At 32.9% G+C, this 17,632-nt stretch overlaps 2 protein-coding genes across 7 annotated transcripts in view; one reads left to right on the top strand and one right to left on the bottom strand.

Annotated features, from left to right (window-relative positions):
• Positions 1 to 17,632, bottom strand: part of Gnat3 (G protein subunit alpha transducin 3) — a 282,850-nt gene that overhangs the window by 169,891 nt on the left and 95,327 nt on the right. The gene's annotated exons all lie outside the window — the stretch shown is intronic.
• Positions 1 to 17,632, top strand: part of Cd36 (CD36 molecule) — a 75,318-nt gene that overhangs the window by 21,267 nt on the left and 36,419 nt on the right. For 2 of the 4 annotated variants that reach the window (XM_047561273.1, XM_047561270.1), the window contains exon 1: positions 7,601 to 7,814. The exons of the other annotated variants lie outside the window; for them this stretch is intronic. The gene's annotated coding sequence lies outside the window, so the exon portion shown is untranslated. Of the gene's footprint in view, positions 1 to 7,600; positions 7,815 to 17,632 lie in introns of those variants that run through there. 4 annotated transcript variants of the gene reach the window in all.

The following is a 17,632-nucleotide window of genomic DNA, read 5'->3' as shown; positions in this document are numbered from 1 at the left end:
GTAAAAGATTTTGCTCAAATGAACAATTTTCCACTTATTCTTAAATTGTGGAAAATAAATATGGATTTTTCTTGACATATATTACCCCATCCAACAGAGTAGCCACTACCCATATGACTAGCAAGAACTTGAAAGGTAGCTAGTCCAAATTCAGATGTACTATGAGTTTAAATAAACACCAGATTTCCAAAACTTTGTAGCATAAATATAAATTATACTTTAATTTTATATTGACTGTTTGTTGAAATGATAGTATTTTTGATATTCACTTGTTTTCTATCCTGTATCATTAACATCTTTGGGCCAAACATCTATGTTCATGTTTTTGTAAATTTTATTCATTGTATTTTAATGAGAGTTCAGGTGCAAGTAGAATTAAACATAGGTATTTGATTTGCCATGTTAACTAGAAGTTTTGGTCATGTTTTAAAATTTTTTTTATCTCATCATCCCCTTTTACAGTAACTTGCGTCTGCTGGGTTGTGCTTGGGCATTTAAGTGTCCTGTGATGAGGTCTCTGTTTTTCCCTCTGATAGCCATGGGCTTTCAAGTCAGTAGGCTTACGTGGTTCATATGTTTTTTGTTTTTTTTTTCCAAACCATGCCAACTACAACGATGTAATTACCTAAATGCTTTATGTAATTACCTAATTTTATTTGCTTAGAATTTCACTTCTTTTTACTTAGATTCAGTTAATCTTCTGGGATAGATTAAGGATCTAATTCTATAAACACACTTTTAGGGGATTTAAGTCCCCATCGATCTCACTGTCTCAGCTAAGCTTCTCTCATTTTCTGCAATTTATAATTTTTAAAATATAAGATGATACTCTGAGGAATTATCTGCATGGTTTTGTTCCTTCTACTCTCTTCATTCTTTTATTGGACTGAATGATATGAATCCATAAACTAGGGAAAGGTTTTAGTGGTGCCAAGGAACTGAACTTATGCTACTACACAGGTCTACTAAAGATTTTGAAAGTAATTATTATCAGTCTGAAAGAGTTGTTCTCAACATCATCCCAAAACAGATAAAAGGGCCAGAAACATGAATGGAAATGGGGACACCAAAGCTTAAGTCTCAAAGTTCTGTGATCTGCCCTGCTGCAGACTAATTCCTGAGGATGAGCTCTCTCCCTCTTTCACCCAGCAGGTGAATGTGAGTGTTTCAGTGGAGGTTTCTCTTAGAGAGAGCAAGTCCAACACTATGCCCATCCTGGAGGAAAGGCTGTGGGGTATTTTTTGGCTGTGTGTGTGGGCTACAGGCAACTGTATTTAGAAGCAGATTGGAATGGAAACATTTGTACCCTAAAACTGGGTCCAGGGCCCTAGAAGATGGTGTAATTAAGTCAGGGAAAATAGCTATCTCAAAGTGCTCATGGCTGGAACAAGGGAAATCCATAGCCATGCATTTAGTGAAGGCATGCAATATGTTCTCATTCCTGTGCACATAATCAGTTGAGAAAAAAAAATCTGAGATCTAAACACAAAATGACCAAGAAATATCAAAAGTTGAGAGTTTAACAGTGAATATATAGAATATTCTGGATTGCACAGAATGGAGGCTCAAGGTAAAATAAAATTTTATTTTGCACACTGTAGTTTATGATGGTGAAATTCATTTCATTTCGATATATAAGCATCCCTAGGATTTCTTGTGATTGTTCTCTTATGAAAGCAAATGAAAGATATTTTCAAGTCTGTGATAGCTTTTCTATGATTCAGCTGAATTTGGTATTTCACATTCCATATGTCAGAAAATTCTATTTCCCTGAGTGATAGAATCAAGGACTTAATTTTTATTTTGAATTTTGAGTTTTTAGACTTCTTAATGTATAACAGTTTTTTCCTTTAAAGAAACAGACTTATATATCCCATAGGGTTTAGGAGATCCTGGTATGATATGTTGATCTTTAATTTGTGTTGATTACATGTTATATACCCACATACATACAAAAATGGAACAAGTAATTATATTATCAAAGAGTCATGATAGTCTAATATTTTATAATGGTTGCTCTAGAGAAAAACCGGAAGTTTGGAACAGATAATTATTTTTTAAATTTTTTAATAAGCACTATAGAAATAAGTCTCAGCAAAAGATCTATAGTTTTATGAGTTGGGATGCATTTGTCTACAAGTAATAAAACAACCCAATAAAAGCAACTCAAAACATGGGGCACAATAATTTGTTTCATATAACAAGGATTCAATATGTAGGATGATTCCAAACTGACTAATTCAGACAGTCAACAATGATAGGGCTCTTTGTGGGTTTGTCTATGTTTATCTCATGGGTGCAAAGTGGCTACAGGAATTACAAGCATCATGTCTTTATATATAAAAGTATGGAACATATTTGTCTTGTGTCAATTTTAAAAAATTGAGAGAATCTGTCACTCTCTAGTATGTTTTCTTTATGCCTTAATTATGAGCATTGTGTTCCATGTCCAACATGTATCTCTAATTGTCAAGGAGAATTATTGGCTCAGACTGATCAGTATTCAACCTCAGTATCTTGAAAGGGGGTCTTAGAATCACATGGACATGAAATATCTGAAATATAAAATCAGTTTGGTTAGGAAAGATGAGTAAGGAGGAACAGTGACATCTGTCACAATGTGTCCTACTTTGATTTATGTAACTTCAATGTTTGAAGATTAAAATGTCTTCAAGTTTCAAAAAGTAAAATTGCTGTGAAGAAGATAAAATCTTCAAGTATATATCAAACACTGAAGTTTTCTTTTCTGAAAAGAATATCATGATATTCTTTGCAAAGAAACCTGTGCCCCTATATGATGGATTTAAGAAAGGCAAGGTAGATTAGACTTGCAAAAAGGTGGTCAAGCCCAAGTTGCCCAAATTTGAACAAGATTTTATTTTCATGTATGAAATTAGTATTTTCTTTCATGTGTAACACTTACTCTCATGAAAAACATTAAGAGAAAATATATCATTTTAAAAAATATTTCATGTTAATATTAGTTTATATAGGTAGTAATAGGTAATCATGTGAGACAGTAATATTAAAGTTCAGAGTTGTGTTGAACTCTTGACTGAGTACTGATTAACCTTGAGCAAGTTACCTAACTTCTCACAGCATCACTTTCACCGTTGTGATATTTGGAAAAATAGTAATTCCTCGAAGGTTGTTGTGAAGATTAATATAGAGGATGTAAATGCCCATGTAATAGTTTCAGGAGACTCTCTGGTCTGTGGTAAGCACTGTTGGCATTAGCTGTTAATATAACATGACATAGTTTAAATGATTTTTCAATACATGTGCTTGTGAAAATATTATTTCACTAATTAAATATGAAGAGATTTCAAGGACTAAAAAAGGTGATGGGATTATTCTAATAATCAGTACACCACAAGAATATGTAACCCCCACACTCCAATTGGATTAATGAGATAAGCACAATGACATTTAAAACAGTCTCTAAAAATAGTCTTGGTTCTACTTAGCCCCAAGGAGGAAGGGGCAGGAGATACCAAAAGGTGGAATTTATTGAGATTTAAATACCTATTTCCCCCAGTTGTCTTATTCTAGGAAGTTGCTTCTAGGTCTGTGCATCCATTTGTTTACATTGAAGCTCAGTTAAGTTCAGGGAGGAGAACAGTGCTTGTCCCAGACTTTGAGGGTTGCTGTCTGATGGGGAGAGAGGAGAATGCAGCTGCTATTGACTAATCCAGTTGAGCAACAGAGGAGGAGAGAATCCAGGAAAAACTGCTGGACAGAGGCCAGGTAGTGAGTTTCACGTGACACGAATGTGCTGTCCTCAACCTGACCCAAGCTTCTGGGAAGGGTAGTAGAGCTTGGAAACAAATGTGACCAGAGTGGTACCAGCAGAGTGAATTTTACATGAGCTACCCAGGATCATCAGGAGATTTTTAAAGAGTAGGGGGAATAAGGGAGATTAGTAGAAAGTCTGTACTTTTAAAAAGCTAACTTCAGTAGCACAGTTCTACCACATAGGCTTATCTCCATATTAAGGTGTAAAATACAATAAAAGAACTTATTTTAAAATATTTTCACCTGTGTTTTCAAATTTCCTTGTGTTTAATTTCTTTATGAACATATCACTTAGATTTCTATATTGTGCATTACTATTTATACGTCTCAACTTTCTTGTTTCCTTGGGCCTGAGCATTGGCTTTTACTGCTCCCAACATTCACAGTAAGATGATAAGCTTTTATCCATAGATACACAGAAACATACTAAGATCTTTTTAAAATATGCATTACTTAACAAAGCAAAGAGATCTGTACTGCCAGAAACACTTACCTTTTGATATTTTTAGTTTGAATAGTTTAAGGTTTAGAAATCATTACGGTGCTTCCGAAGGTATGTATAAATCTCCTGACTTTTATATTCATTATTTTCAAATTATAGTTTCTGCATTTTATAACAAGTCAACAGATTTGCCCTCATTTTCTAAATTTAAATGGATTTTTCTTTAGGCTAAAAGTTGCCAAATAGCAATGAAGATGCTTATAAAGTGCATCAAGTGTTTTCATAACTTTTTAGTATTGAGATTTGTGTGCCTTGAAACAAAATGTGTAATTTTTATTTGTGCTTCCCAATGCAAGTGAATTGAGAACTTTTAGCAGTTTGGCTGCTTTTGAAACCTATATTTTCTTCTAGTGGCGCATGAACTAGGTACTCAATTTGAAATGACTTTTCTCTCATTTATTTTGAAGCTACCACAAAAACTGTTTCCCTTCTGAGAGTCCTTGGCTTCTGGTAGAAATTGCTAAATCTTCCTATGGATGAGGAAATGTTCTCTGCCTTGGGCAAGGCCTGGTGATTGATCTGACTCCTGCTTAAGCACAGAGCTGGACTATTGTTTTCTCTGTAAAGCCTGCCATTTCTCCCCCTAAAACTCCCTTTAGGATTTCCTCCTCTGTGTAGGTTGAACCATAGGCCCTTTGCTATAGCCTTCATTGTGCTATTTTATAATCATTTTTCTTTGCGTGTAACTAAGCTTATTTCCTTTAAGGGTTTTGTCTATTTTCAGATTCTCTGGACTCAAATATAGCTATTGTCAAAGATTAGTTTATTAAAGCTAAATGGTTATAAATAAACTTGTTTTAATTATAATCTGTATTTGGAAATAAGATAATTCTCAAACATCAAAGTAACAGAGAAATGTTTCTGCTGAGAGATTTATATTGACAAACGTCAAAATTTAAATATGAACAAGAAAATGCCTATGTTTTACTAAGCATCTTCCTGTTTTCCTACCAATCTTTAATAGTACTTACTTATGAACTAGATGCATAAACTCAAGGTTACCTCTCTGCATTTATCTCATTTTCTTAACTTCCTCAGGTCAGTTATCTTCTCTGTAAAAATAAGCTAAAAGTACTTAATTTAGAGAAATTTTCAGGACACGAGTATTTTAACATGATGCCTGACCCATGGTAATATGTGCACAAGTATTTGTCATTTTCCTAATTCTTTCCTAGAATTTTTCAGGTTATCACACATCAGGGGAAAGAAATAGAATATGTTGTTTAATTGATGTCATTCTATTAAATAATTTTAATTAAAATTTTCTATTAATGTAGCCTATTTTAATTCTATTTAATGATTTAATTAATTCAATACTTAAAATATGAAAGAACAGCTGGGTGCAGTGGTGCATGTCTGTAATCCCAGCTGCTTGGAATCCTGAAGCAGGAGGATCACTAAGCAACTCACTGAGACCCTGTCTCTAAATAAAATACAAAATAGGACTGGGGATGTGGCTCAGTGGTGCAGTGACCTTGAGTTCAATCCCTGGTACCCACGCTCCCCCCGCCCAACACACAAAAAACTCAGATGAAATAAAACAAAAGAACACTGGAATCAAAGCTTTTTAAAATTAACTTCATACTAATAACAGTAATAACATATATGGAAATCAAAAAGAAGTATAAATTATTAACACCACCCAATAGGTTATTTTTAGGTTGAGTAACATCACTGAGTAACAAAGAATAATGAAAAATTACAGCAATACCTTATCAAATATCAGGGTAAAACCTGGGATAAGAGATGTAAAAAGAGGTGACAAGTAGAGAAAGTAGGAACACAATGAGAAAAATCAAGCAATATTCTACTTGAGGGCTTTACAAATAACCACTAGGATGATCCAGAACAAGTTTTTAACTCCCTCATTCTCTAAAACCTTCTTTGTTAAATGATGAGGATTGGATGATCCCTAAGATTTTCTCAACTTCTGCTATATGAAGGTCATGAAGGAAAGAGAAGAACTGCATCACGTGTAGACGTGGGCAAAGGGTCCCTGGACTGTGAGTCACAGCTATTTATATCTGAGCAAATGTGCATGTCCTATGAGTCAAAAGGATTCTGTGGTCTTCTCCCCATGAATCTTTATGGAATTGACTTCTGCATATATAGAGTGTAAGCTCCTTCAAACTATGTGCCAGTGTGGACAGGTACTAGTATTGGGTTATCTTGGTAAGGATTAATAGCATCAATAAATAACAGTTCATTTGAGAAATACCCTTAATATGTATCTAAAACTAACCCTTCATTCAGAGGCAGCCAAGACTGCTTTAAATCAATGCTTAGATAATAAGCCATTTCTGAGCTGGCTTTAGACAACTCTACTTTGTAGATTTTTTTTTTTTTTAACTGTTATGTAAGAGTAGAGAGTTAGCCTGTACTATATCTAGTCAATTCATAAATCTTTAACATCATTTATTTCACCAGTAAAACCTCAATTAATACTTATGCCAATCTCCTGAGGAGATAGATAACTAAATTGTAGACTTGTATTAAATGCTAGGTAACTATCTCTAGAATGAATGTTCTCAACTAGGGTAGATTCACTGTATGGAACACTTGAATACATGCTGTAATTTATGTTGAAGTATTTGAAGTATATTGCAGAAAACGTCCTGGTAGGAATCATGCTTTCTTCTTTGTGGCAGAGTTCTAAGCATGTAGTGGCCACATGGTAAATATCCATGTGGTATGTGTGAGTTCATGAGGATACATGTCATCAGGCTTGAAATCTGTAATCATTTCTTAAATGATTTGGGAAACAATCATATTTTTGGTTTCACTTAGCATATATTTAATGTCCTTAATTTGTAGAGTACATTTGTTTTAATTTATGATTACGTATTGTATATTTAATAGTATCCCCTTCAAATAGTACCATCTTAATTCTCTCATGGCAAAGAAGTGTCAACACTATGGTGAGCCTGAACTTGATAGTTTTCCAGGGCTCTGTCCAATACTATCCCTATCTCCAGCTTTCCAAAACCTAGAATATTCGTTAGTGCTTTGTTTCTCCTCCCAAAGGCCAGAATACATGTTCTTACGTGGTTCTGAGGAAGATCGTAAAGTCCTTTGACTAAGACACAGGATGGACAGAGTCGAGGGAATTGCTAGGGGAAAATAAGTAGGGCTATCCCTGGAGAATGAACTGCTGCAGTGTTCTTTTAAACGTCACAGAGTAATTGTTTCTTTTTCTTTTCTTTCTTTTTTTTTTTTTTTTCCTAAAGAAAAGAACCAGGATAAAGAGAGCTCATTTTCAAGTTGGACAGGTTAGCAAACACTGGGCTCAGGGTTTACTTTGGTTTTGGAGTCTACTGCCTCACTGGAGTGTCAATCAAAATTCCACAGCCATTCTTGGATACTTGGAGGTGGGGCTGTCTGGCATACAGCAATGATTTGACCCAGCACTTGGGGCACACAGACTGGAGTCATCAGTGTTATTCCGTGGTCTTCCAACAGCGTTTGCAAAATACGTTGACATTTGTGGACTTGCACTCTTTCATCGGACTTCTAACTGGTAATTACAACTATGTAATAACTGAAAGTTACCTTGTCTAAAGATGTAAGACTCAAGACTGGTGCCTGCAATACTAAACACTCTTGTTTTGTTCTGATTTTTGCTTTGTCCTTGCCCAGTTTAGGGTGTACTTGAATTTCTTTCTTCTTTCAAGTAGGAGAATATGTGGGGTATTGTAGGCAGTAAGCTGGTACTGCATCCCAAACTTGTAAATAAGGATTACATTTAAAGAAAGTGGAGAGAGATCCCAGGTGTAGTAATTTTACTATGATCTGGCCTAATATCTGCATTGCTAACTCAAGAGGACATTCAAAAATATCTGAAATTATCTAAACCCTCCAACATATGCTTGCATATATGCAAAGACAGAAAACTACCTTAATAGAGCAACATACTAAAAAGTGCAAATTTAAGTGTGTAATCCTTTATTTAAAGGATATACATGTCCTATGAAGACTATTAAATTGTAGATGGTCAATTACAAAGATGCAATTAATATAGTCATAGAAGTATTGGGCTCTTTTGTATTAAGATTTTAAGGCAGAGTGGCTGTTTTCCCAGACAGGAAGAATAATCTGTGCTCCCTGCCTCTGATCAGTGCAACAAGTAGAGGTCACAGGCAGTCTCTCCTGCTGGAATTCCTGGCATGGCACTAGTCAACAGGTGACTTCTGTGACTGGCTTGAGAGGCAATTTTGTAATTTTATTTTACTTAGAGAACTCAGTTATTGTGTTGTAATATAGTGACTCTGGCTACTGAATCTCTGATGCAATAGCAAATAGGATGTATAAGGTAACATCAAAAAAATTAACCAGTAAATTAAAGCCAGTTTTCAATTGGCAAATCATCCCTAAAGATGTTTTTCAAGGTACAAATTTGCTACATAGAATGACAATAGAAAGTATTTACATACTAGTCACAATTGCTTTGCTAGTCACACCTAATCATTCCTCTTTGTGACGTTTTATTTGGACTACCATTGCAGCCTAGTGAATTAATACAGAGACAAAGGTTTGCCTCAGTGGGCACTGTGTGAAAAACAGAAGACTAAAGAAGGTTGTTTATAGACAGCAATAGGAAATGCTAATACAAGCTTATTCAAGAAAATATAACTTTTCATCTAGATCAAAGCAATTCTGTTTGTCTATTGGGTAGCTAATATTGTTACTCAAATATTCTAGACAAGCCATGATTTTAAAAATTTAACACAAGATCTCAGGCAATTACTGCTTTTTATTAAGGTTACCATAGTGTAAAATAATTATATACAAATTGAGGGGACATACTATATAGTAAGACTACTAAACATATTTTGTAATAACAGGCAATAAATTATGAAACTAGCATTAAATAAATGATGTCTTTAGAGAGATTGTATGTTACATTTAACACACAATCTTTGTTCATTCAACAAATATGTGTTTGTTCAATACATAGGTACTGACCATTTTCTGCACTTAACTTGTCCCATCTAGCACTGAATATTCAAATAACTCCCCAATAGAAGTACTATTATTTAAAAAAAAAATGCCTATCAGTACAGGGGACATTGGATGAGAGTCACTTCTTTACTGGACAATCAAGGGATCCTTCATTGATTTTGCTACAGTGTTCATATTTGTTCTTTAAAGATGATGAAAGATCAGTGGACTGGTATGTATCTGCAGTCTGTGGAGTTGTAGGTTGCTTAGAAACTCAGTGACTATGGGCTTGCTATGGCAACCCAATTTATCAGCGAATGCAAAACTAAGCTGGCATTGTGCTAAATCTCCATATTTTGCTGGTAAGAATATTCAGATTATCCCTTTTATCTTATCAGTATTTTTATTATTTACACAATCGAGCTGAATCTTGTAATTTACCAAATATTAAAAATAATTTATTAGTATTATAAGAGAATAAAGTGTAAATTCTACATTTTTAACTCAAATTTATAAGGTCTACTGGTTGTTCTTGTCTGAGTTTTGATATGTACAGATACAGATGATTTTTATTAAATGTATGAGAAAACAAAATAGTACAGCATATTATCTATATACAAATAAATTTTTTGTGTGTCATATTTAATTTTAAAATATTTAATTCTAGTAGCATGTACATGAAAATGTTCGCTGGCCTATAGAAATAATATACTCTTTTTATCATTTGAGTTTTTCAATAATACCTGACCAAAGATTAACACATAAGGAATATTAAACAGATAGTTTTGGATAAAGGGTCCCTTAAATTACTGTCATTGTGTACTTACCAAAATCGATTACCTGGAGGTATAGAGAAGATTGCTTGATTTTTCAACAAGAAGGGCTAATTTATGTTCTTTCCCCATTTGTAAAATTTGCTGAATATTTAGTATTTATTATTTTGTGTCCTGACAAAAATCTGCAATTATTTGCAATGTTTCATTGAAATGAAACATTGTAAATCTCTCAGATATTTCTGTTAATCTAAAAGTCTAGTATAATGGCATTTTTATTTTACATCACTAACTCCTTCACAGATCATACAAATATGTAACTGTATTAGTTCTATTTTAGATATTATGTTTTAAGTAATATACCACATAAGAAAACAAATTTACTGGAAAAGCACATTGTGGTGATGTGGAAAGATATTGGGGAAATTGCTCTTACCCTTATTTTGAGCAGTTGCTTACTGCAGTAGATTTACAATGATATCCTTCGTTTTTAGGCATGCTTTTAGATTCTAATAGCTTTCATTGTTTCATACATTTATGCTATATGTGCATTGTTATCGTCTCTGTACTTCTTCAAATGTAAGTGTTGCATTTACTTTATCTCCCTATTGATTCCTGCTGCTGTGTTTATCACAGTCAATAGCAGAGGTAGAGCCAGTAGGCTCTCCTGAGACAGAACTACTAGCAAGCTTTATTTATTGTCCTTTTCTCCTGGGTTTTGGCATTCATGCATTTTGTTTTGATATTTAAGGGCTCACCATATTAAAAGCTCTCCTGAGAATAAATGAAGTAGTTTGACTCAGGTTTTCACAGGACAGTGCTACATTTGATGCTTTCAGTTTTTCTTTATATTCACTTCCACATAATTCTGCAAATAATCTGCTTTACTATTTTGAATCATCTGGTTTTTCAGTTCAGCTAGAGTGCCTCTATGGATAATAATATGCCACATCTCAAAGATGAAAATACGTGCAAGAGCTAGAATGTGGTCCATTTCCCTGGAATTAACTGCCCTGAAAAAGTCAATGCCCAAAAGTCCTTTTTTTAAAGCTCCAATGAGTAGGCCATACTGATCCCTCCCTTGAGAGGGAGCATTTGGTTAAGTCCCACTGTTCTGAACAAAATAAATGAGCAGTCCAGAATATTAAACAATGCAAAGGAGTCAAACTCTTATCACGTAATCACACACACACACACACACACACACACACATATACATATATATGTATTTGATAGTCTATCAGGAGACAGTAGATTGGCCTATACAAATTAGATGGTAGAGTAGAAATATTCTGGAGACATGAAGACTCAGAACAACAACAAAAAAAATACTACTTATTAATGATCTACGTTTTGTTTAATCATGCTTGTTGGTGTGATTAAATTACTTTCATATTTTAGAAAACTTCATTTCAATCAAGATTCCTACTCCTGGCAATGACTATATGAACACAATTGAAATGTAGTATCATTTAAAATGTTTTGGGTAAACATTTCATAGAAGCAAGTAATCCATTCTTGTAACTATTCGATAAATACCTGTGGAATGAAAGAACTGAAGTCCTTCATAAAAATATTCTCTAGTGTGAAAAGTCATATTATCTGTTCAATAGTCAGATTTTTTTCTTAAAGTAAACTTCATTATATTGCATGCATGATGTCTATTGAACACAAAAAAATACGTATCTGGAAAATCACCAATTCTTTTAAATGTAGTATCAGATAACTTGAAAAAGCAAAGATGCCACATCTCCTACAAAAGTATTTAACATGCTTATGTTTGTTTTATAATCTATGCTGTGATACTCATAATTTATTCAGCATCCATTCATCAAATATTTGAGCATGCATAACATATCAGACACTATTTTAAACTCTGGAACATAATAGTAAACACTACCAACATGGTTTCCAGTTTATGCCTTGCAGGGAATTTCATTGTAACCTACTCCTTTGCTACTCATGAAAGAACAAATGCATGGTAACTTGAGCTTCTCTGGAACAGTTTCTATGGTGGGACACTGAAGTGCTCTGGAGATAAATAGAAGAATAAAATAATGCCACTTGATTATGTGGTAAAAATGAGGGTTAAAAGAATAAATGGCAGAATAAGGTTCATTTTTTACTAAAATTCTTGTCATAATATTTGAAGGTTTATTATTGTGTATCGAATTGCCATTGGCAGCTGTCTGCTCTTAAACATCAGTAAAGTATATAAAATCATATCCCTGAAAGGATTCAAGGACCATGAACCCATGGTTTCTTCTAACTTAGGGTTATTTGTACCTTTGTGTGTGCAATTGTATTAAGTTAATTTGGATGCATCCACAAATTTATACACCTAAAACTAGATATCATTGACAGAAAATTATGATGGAAGTAAAACATAGTAAAAGCACAACAAGAATCGAATATAGGGTAACTGAAGAAAAGACGGGAAAAAAAAGTTGGTAGAAGAGAATTCCATAAGTCCATACTGAAATCTTATAAAATTGTTTTTTGGAATATGCACTTTTATAACATGGGCAATATTTGTATTTTGGGTTGCATGAATGTTGTTTTCATATTTTAATGGATTTATTTCACCTCAGATTTTTGTTCGCTTTCATCTGCTTTCCTCCAACCTACTGTGATTACCCAATATTTCCCCCCTGAGGAGTTATTGAAAATGAGAGGAAAAACAGGACTAGCAATAATCTTGGATCATGGCCAGAAAATATTTTTAGTCCTTAGACTGCATGGAAGATACTGCCGCAAGTCTTATAAATACAGCTTGGGAAAATGATATCCTTAGCATATTTATTCTGAGCACTAAAGCACACTGTTAACAAAGGAACATCAGTACAGTGAAACATGGACAAAACAAGCATCCTGTCTCACATTTGTATCTGGATCCGTGAACAGGAGGTGTTTTGGAACAGGAAAGTTTGTTAACCATACTTGAGAAATTGTGGGCTTCAGAGTCAAACCCAGCTGTGTCCTAAAAATCTGAGGATCTATGTCTTAATTCAACAGTGCAAAAGTAGCAGGACTAATAGAGTCATTTTAAGGATGACATTCAACAGCAATTAAGATTCTATAACCCACGACTGTTTGCTTAAATCATATTCCCAAACAGAAAAATTACCCTCATAAAATTAAAAGAAGATCAATGAGGATTATAGACACTTGCATAGATAGGATTCATAGTACCTAAACCTACCACGCAGAGTTAGAAGAAGGAAAGATTTTTTTTTTTCTATGTGACCCACAAGGTAAAGTACTGTACTTCATTGACATTGTTCCATAATGTGAAGCAAACCATAATAGTACTAATGAAGTGTCAGGGCTAATAGGCTTATAAGTGTTAAGATGGTTAAGTTATGCTTCTCTATTATTCAAGATTTAAACTGGGAGATTCCAAAGTTCAGATTTCACTCTACCCCCACCTGAAAAGTTTTGAATTTTTCATATAAGCAGATACCAGCAATCACAAATGCATACAATACAGTCAACTGTTTCAATATTTTAGAATGATTCTGAATTTAAAAGATGTGTATTATACATTACAGATTAATAATCTGCTTTTTATATTCTTTCTGAATTCTAATTTTCCTAGAATATGTTTATGGAAATATGGTATAAATAAAACAATTTTAAAAGATTTATAACATTTCCAGAAAAATGTTTTTCTGGAAGTTTTAATTATATAAAATTGCATTATATATAATACATATTATATATATATATATAACACATTGTTTTAGGTATGTCTATATATGAATGATAATATAAAACATTTACATTTATTTGCAAAAAATATTGTATAGTGCCTTGTCAAAGTAGAAAAATACAGTTAGAGTAAGATGTTCCCACTTTAATCCTATAGATTCTTGAAAAACTTGCCTATGTTTTAAGGTATTCTGAGAATACCTTAGAGAATTAGCATTTCAAACCAAACCTATTGGTACCATGAAAGAAAATTCAGGCTTCTCCAAGAATAGGTCCTTCCTTTAAGAACATGGAGACTCAACAAATAATTCTTATTAGGTGTGTTTTCATATGCCTGGAATTTGTGTAAGTATGTTTGCTTGTGAGTCTATGTATGTATTTAACTGTTCCAGGAAGCTAATGTTCAGGATTGTGTGTTTTTAAACATAAGATATCAGAAAGTGCAGATGTTAATTAAGTTTTTAGAATACTTCTTGGGTTCATTTTCAATTTTTTTTTAATTTATTTGTTCTGATTAGTTGTATGTGACAGTAGAATGCATTTATACATTTTGATAAATCATACATAAATGAAGTGAAATTTCTCATTTTTCTGATTGTACATACTGTGGGTTCACATCAGTCATGCAGTCATAAATGTACATGAAGTAATGTCTGTTTCATTTTTAAGACCCACTTGAGGGATTCTCTATCTAGTTCAGGGGTATAATATTTCTCAGCATTAAAATTGTTATACCCTCAATTATGACAAATTTTGTCCTTCTGCCTTGCAAAATATCACATTAGTTGATTGAATATCTTAATTTTGTATTTGTTACTTGTCAAATTCTGATTTTAGTTACCAATTATTGATATTTTTTCCAGCTATTTTACCACATCATGCTTTGAGACCTACTTGTTCTTTCCCCCTAAAAATTTCTATCTAGTATATTAGCACAACTATCTGAAATTAAGTTGAATATAGTATTTCTTGGTGTTTTCTTAGCATAATTTCTTAGCATACTAGCATAATTATGCTAGTATTTCTTAGCATAATTTAAGGAGCAGAAAGAAAGGAAGTCAACATTCAAATAGTTAAGTCGTGTTTGCAGCTATTCAAGTAAGAATGATGTCTGCCAACATTTCTCGATAACCTGGGAGATTTACTTATTGATCTGGCCAAGCCCACATAAGATCTGTCTGTGTTCTCAGAGGTGTTCTCTGTTTAATTTCTTTTACACACAACTTCTACTATGGCTTCTGTGAAGCATTTAGGCAACATTATTTTGTTTTTTAAAAAGTATATTTGTTACCTATCTTTTGATTCATTGAGCTATATGGTTTAAATCTAGATGCTCCCTTGACATTCTGCATTTTATCTTTAAGAATATTTTTGAAGTTTTCTTTTAAAAGAGACACTAGAAATCTACTGGCATTACATTATACTTTTGTCTTTTGCAACTTAAAATTCTTATTCTATGTCTACATAATTATTTTTATTCCTACACATCATGTACATGTCATGCCCTTCCTTACCATTTAAAGCAAGTGGAACATATCAATTTAATACTTCTAATTGATGTACAAGCTAGCATTTGAAAACTTAAATGTATGACCTTATATATATTCACATAAGCATGTGTTTACATAAGTGCATAATTATATGTATAAATCTACATCATTATTCCCTAAGGATTAATGGAATATAGTTTTCCTATTTTACATTGCTAAATATGTTTTGAGATGATATTCAGTTCATTAGAAGCAGTTTTATTATTCAATTCGGAAATGATTAATTGCCACCTACAGAATATATTAACTATTCATTTGTTATGTGTAAACAGTTTCCTCTCAATGTAATATTAGGTTATACAAACATTTTGAAAAGAATATGTAAAATTAGCATTGATCAAGAATGCACTTAACTTTTTTTTTAGAAAGGAATGTAGGCTCTTCAGTCTGTCTGGATTTTAACCCTTATTTTGACATATGTTTCTGTGACCTCAGCTGGTTGTATAAAGAGTCTAATAAAGTGATATGAATGGTCAATAAGGTTATTTATGTGAAATTCTTAGCTCAATATTGCAGTTAGTAAGCTCCCACTTGTGTTAACTTTATTTTATCATCATCTTTATAACTTATGAATGTTTGCTTACCCATACAATCTGAGTTTACAATGCAAATAATACTGCAATGTTTCATTTGATGTCAAGATATTGCATTTATTGTCAAAAGAAAAAAAAACACTTAAATTTAAAACATGTTAACCAATTACTGTGAACTACAAATATATTTGTGTATGACTATACATTTTGTTTAAATCTACCATCTGATTTGATTGTCAGCTTAAGGGTGTAGACTATGATTTTTCCTCTTTAACAAGAAAGACATCAGAAATATGATGCTGTTTCATGTCCACTTCATCAATTCCATTGTGAATAAAGTTGGACTCAAAATTGGGATCATGTGATCTCTCTCCTAGAACTTTTGTAATGCATGTCATCTGCTTTTCAAATATGTTGCAATCTTTGTGCTACTCAATTTATCCTCTTCCTCTTTTACTTTTCAAGTGTTAAATTCTATGGGTCAGCTTGTCTAAAATGCTACAACAAAGAACTTATAAGAACCATAAAATGGGGCTGGGGATATAGCTCAGTTGGTAGAGTGTCTACCTTGCTCGCACAAGGTCCTGGGTTCAATCCCCAGCACCACATACAAAATAAATAAATAAGTAAAATATCTAGAGGCAAGCATGTTACTTTTTATATTCTCAAAGTAAAGAAAGCAGTTTGAAGAATGACACAATTCTTGAAATGACTAAAATGTAAGGGAGTAAAAATTTTAAATTTCCATAATTTAAACATTTTTTAAGCAAAAAATGACAATTTTTAAAAATGACAATGTCAGAGGGTTGACTATTGGAAAAAGACAAACCAACCCTGAAAAAACATGAAGGGTATTATCATAAATGTTTTAAGTAAATGGCTAGTATACTTTAGAAAATGTCATATTTCAATTTTTAAAAACAATGTACTTGTTAGAAACTTCAAGTTCAGTATAAACCAGTGTGAACCATGGATGTATGGAGACGGGCAGTCTCACCCATGTCTGTGTACAGGTACAAATTAAAATTTGACAAAATCCTTCCTACTGAAAAGGAAAAAGCATCATCCTAGAAATTTCACTTCCCACTTTTCACTGGTGTACAGGCATAGGTACATAAAGCTATGATAATTTTGTGCATTGCATTTGTAAGAATAGCAAACCAGAAACAATGATGTTCATACATAGAGGGTTTGCCATTTAAAAGAGTACATCACTCACTATAAAATATTTTGCAATAGAAAAACAAATGACTATTCATGATTTGGGAATACCAACAAAGTACATAATATAAGAAGAGGCAAGTTTCAGAAAATATGATTCAGTATCTATTTCATGTCATATACATGAATATATAATTTTAAGATAATTAAACTACTGAGTTATTAATATGTATAACATTGCTTCTCAAATTGGAGGTTGATGGAGATTTCCAATACCTTTCTATAATTTCCAATCATACTTTCCTTTTTAAAATAGATTTCCTAAAATGGAATTTTGCTTATTAGCAATGATAACTTTAGCAATTATTTATTAATCAAAAACTATGTTAGGCTCTGTGTGAAGTCCTTCACATTATCACTCTTACTCTTTACAATTATGTGAAGGACACATTTCCACCCTGGCTATGAGAAGTAGTTAGTGACAAGTTATGAACTTAGGAAGCAATGAATTCCTAATTCAAACATGGGTCCATTCATTTTCTTAGCAGATATTCTTAATTCCAGTCCCAACCATTACGTAGTCATGCTACAAATAAGCAGTATAATGGCCTTGCATTTCCATCAATTCTCATTCCTTTTTCTAGCATAATAATCATTTTGTAGGTCCAT

Source organism: Sciurus carolinensis, chromosome 8 (assembly GCF_902686445.1).
Source record: "Sciurus carolinensis chromosome 8, mSciCar1.2, whole genome shotgun sequence".
NCBI classification, from domain to species: domain Eukaryota; kingdom Metazoa; phylum Chordata; class Mammalia; order Rodentia; family Sciuridae; genus Sciurus; species Sciurus carolinensis.
This window is presented reverse-complemented; position numbering and strand designations above follow the sequence as displayed.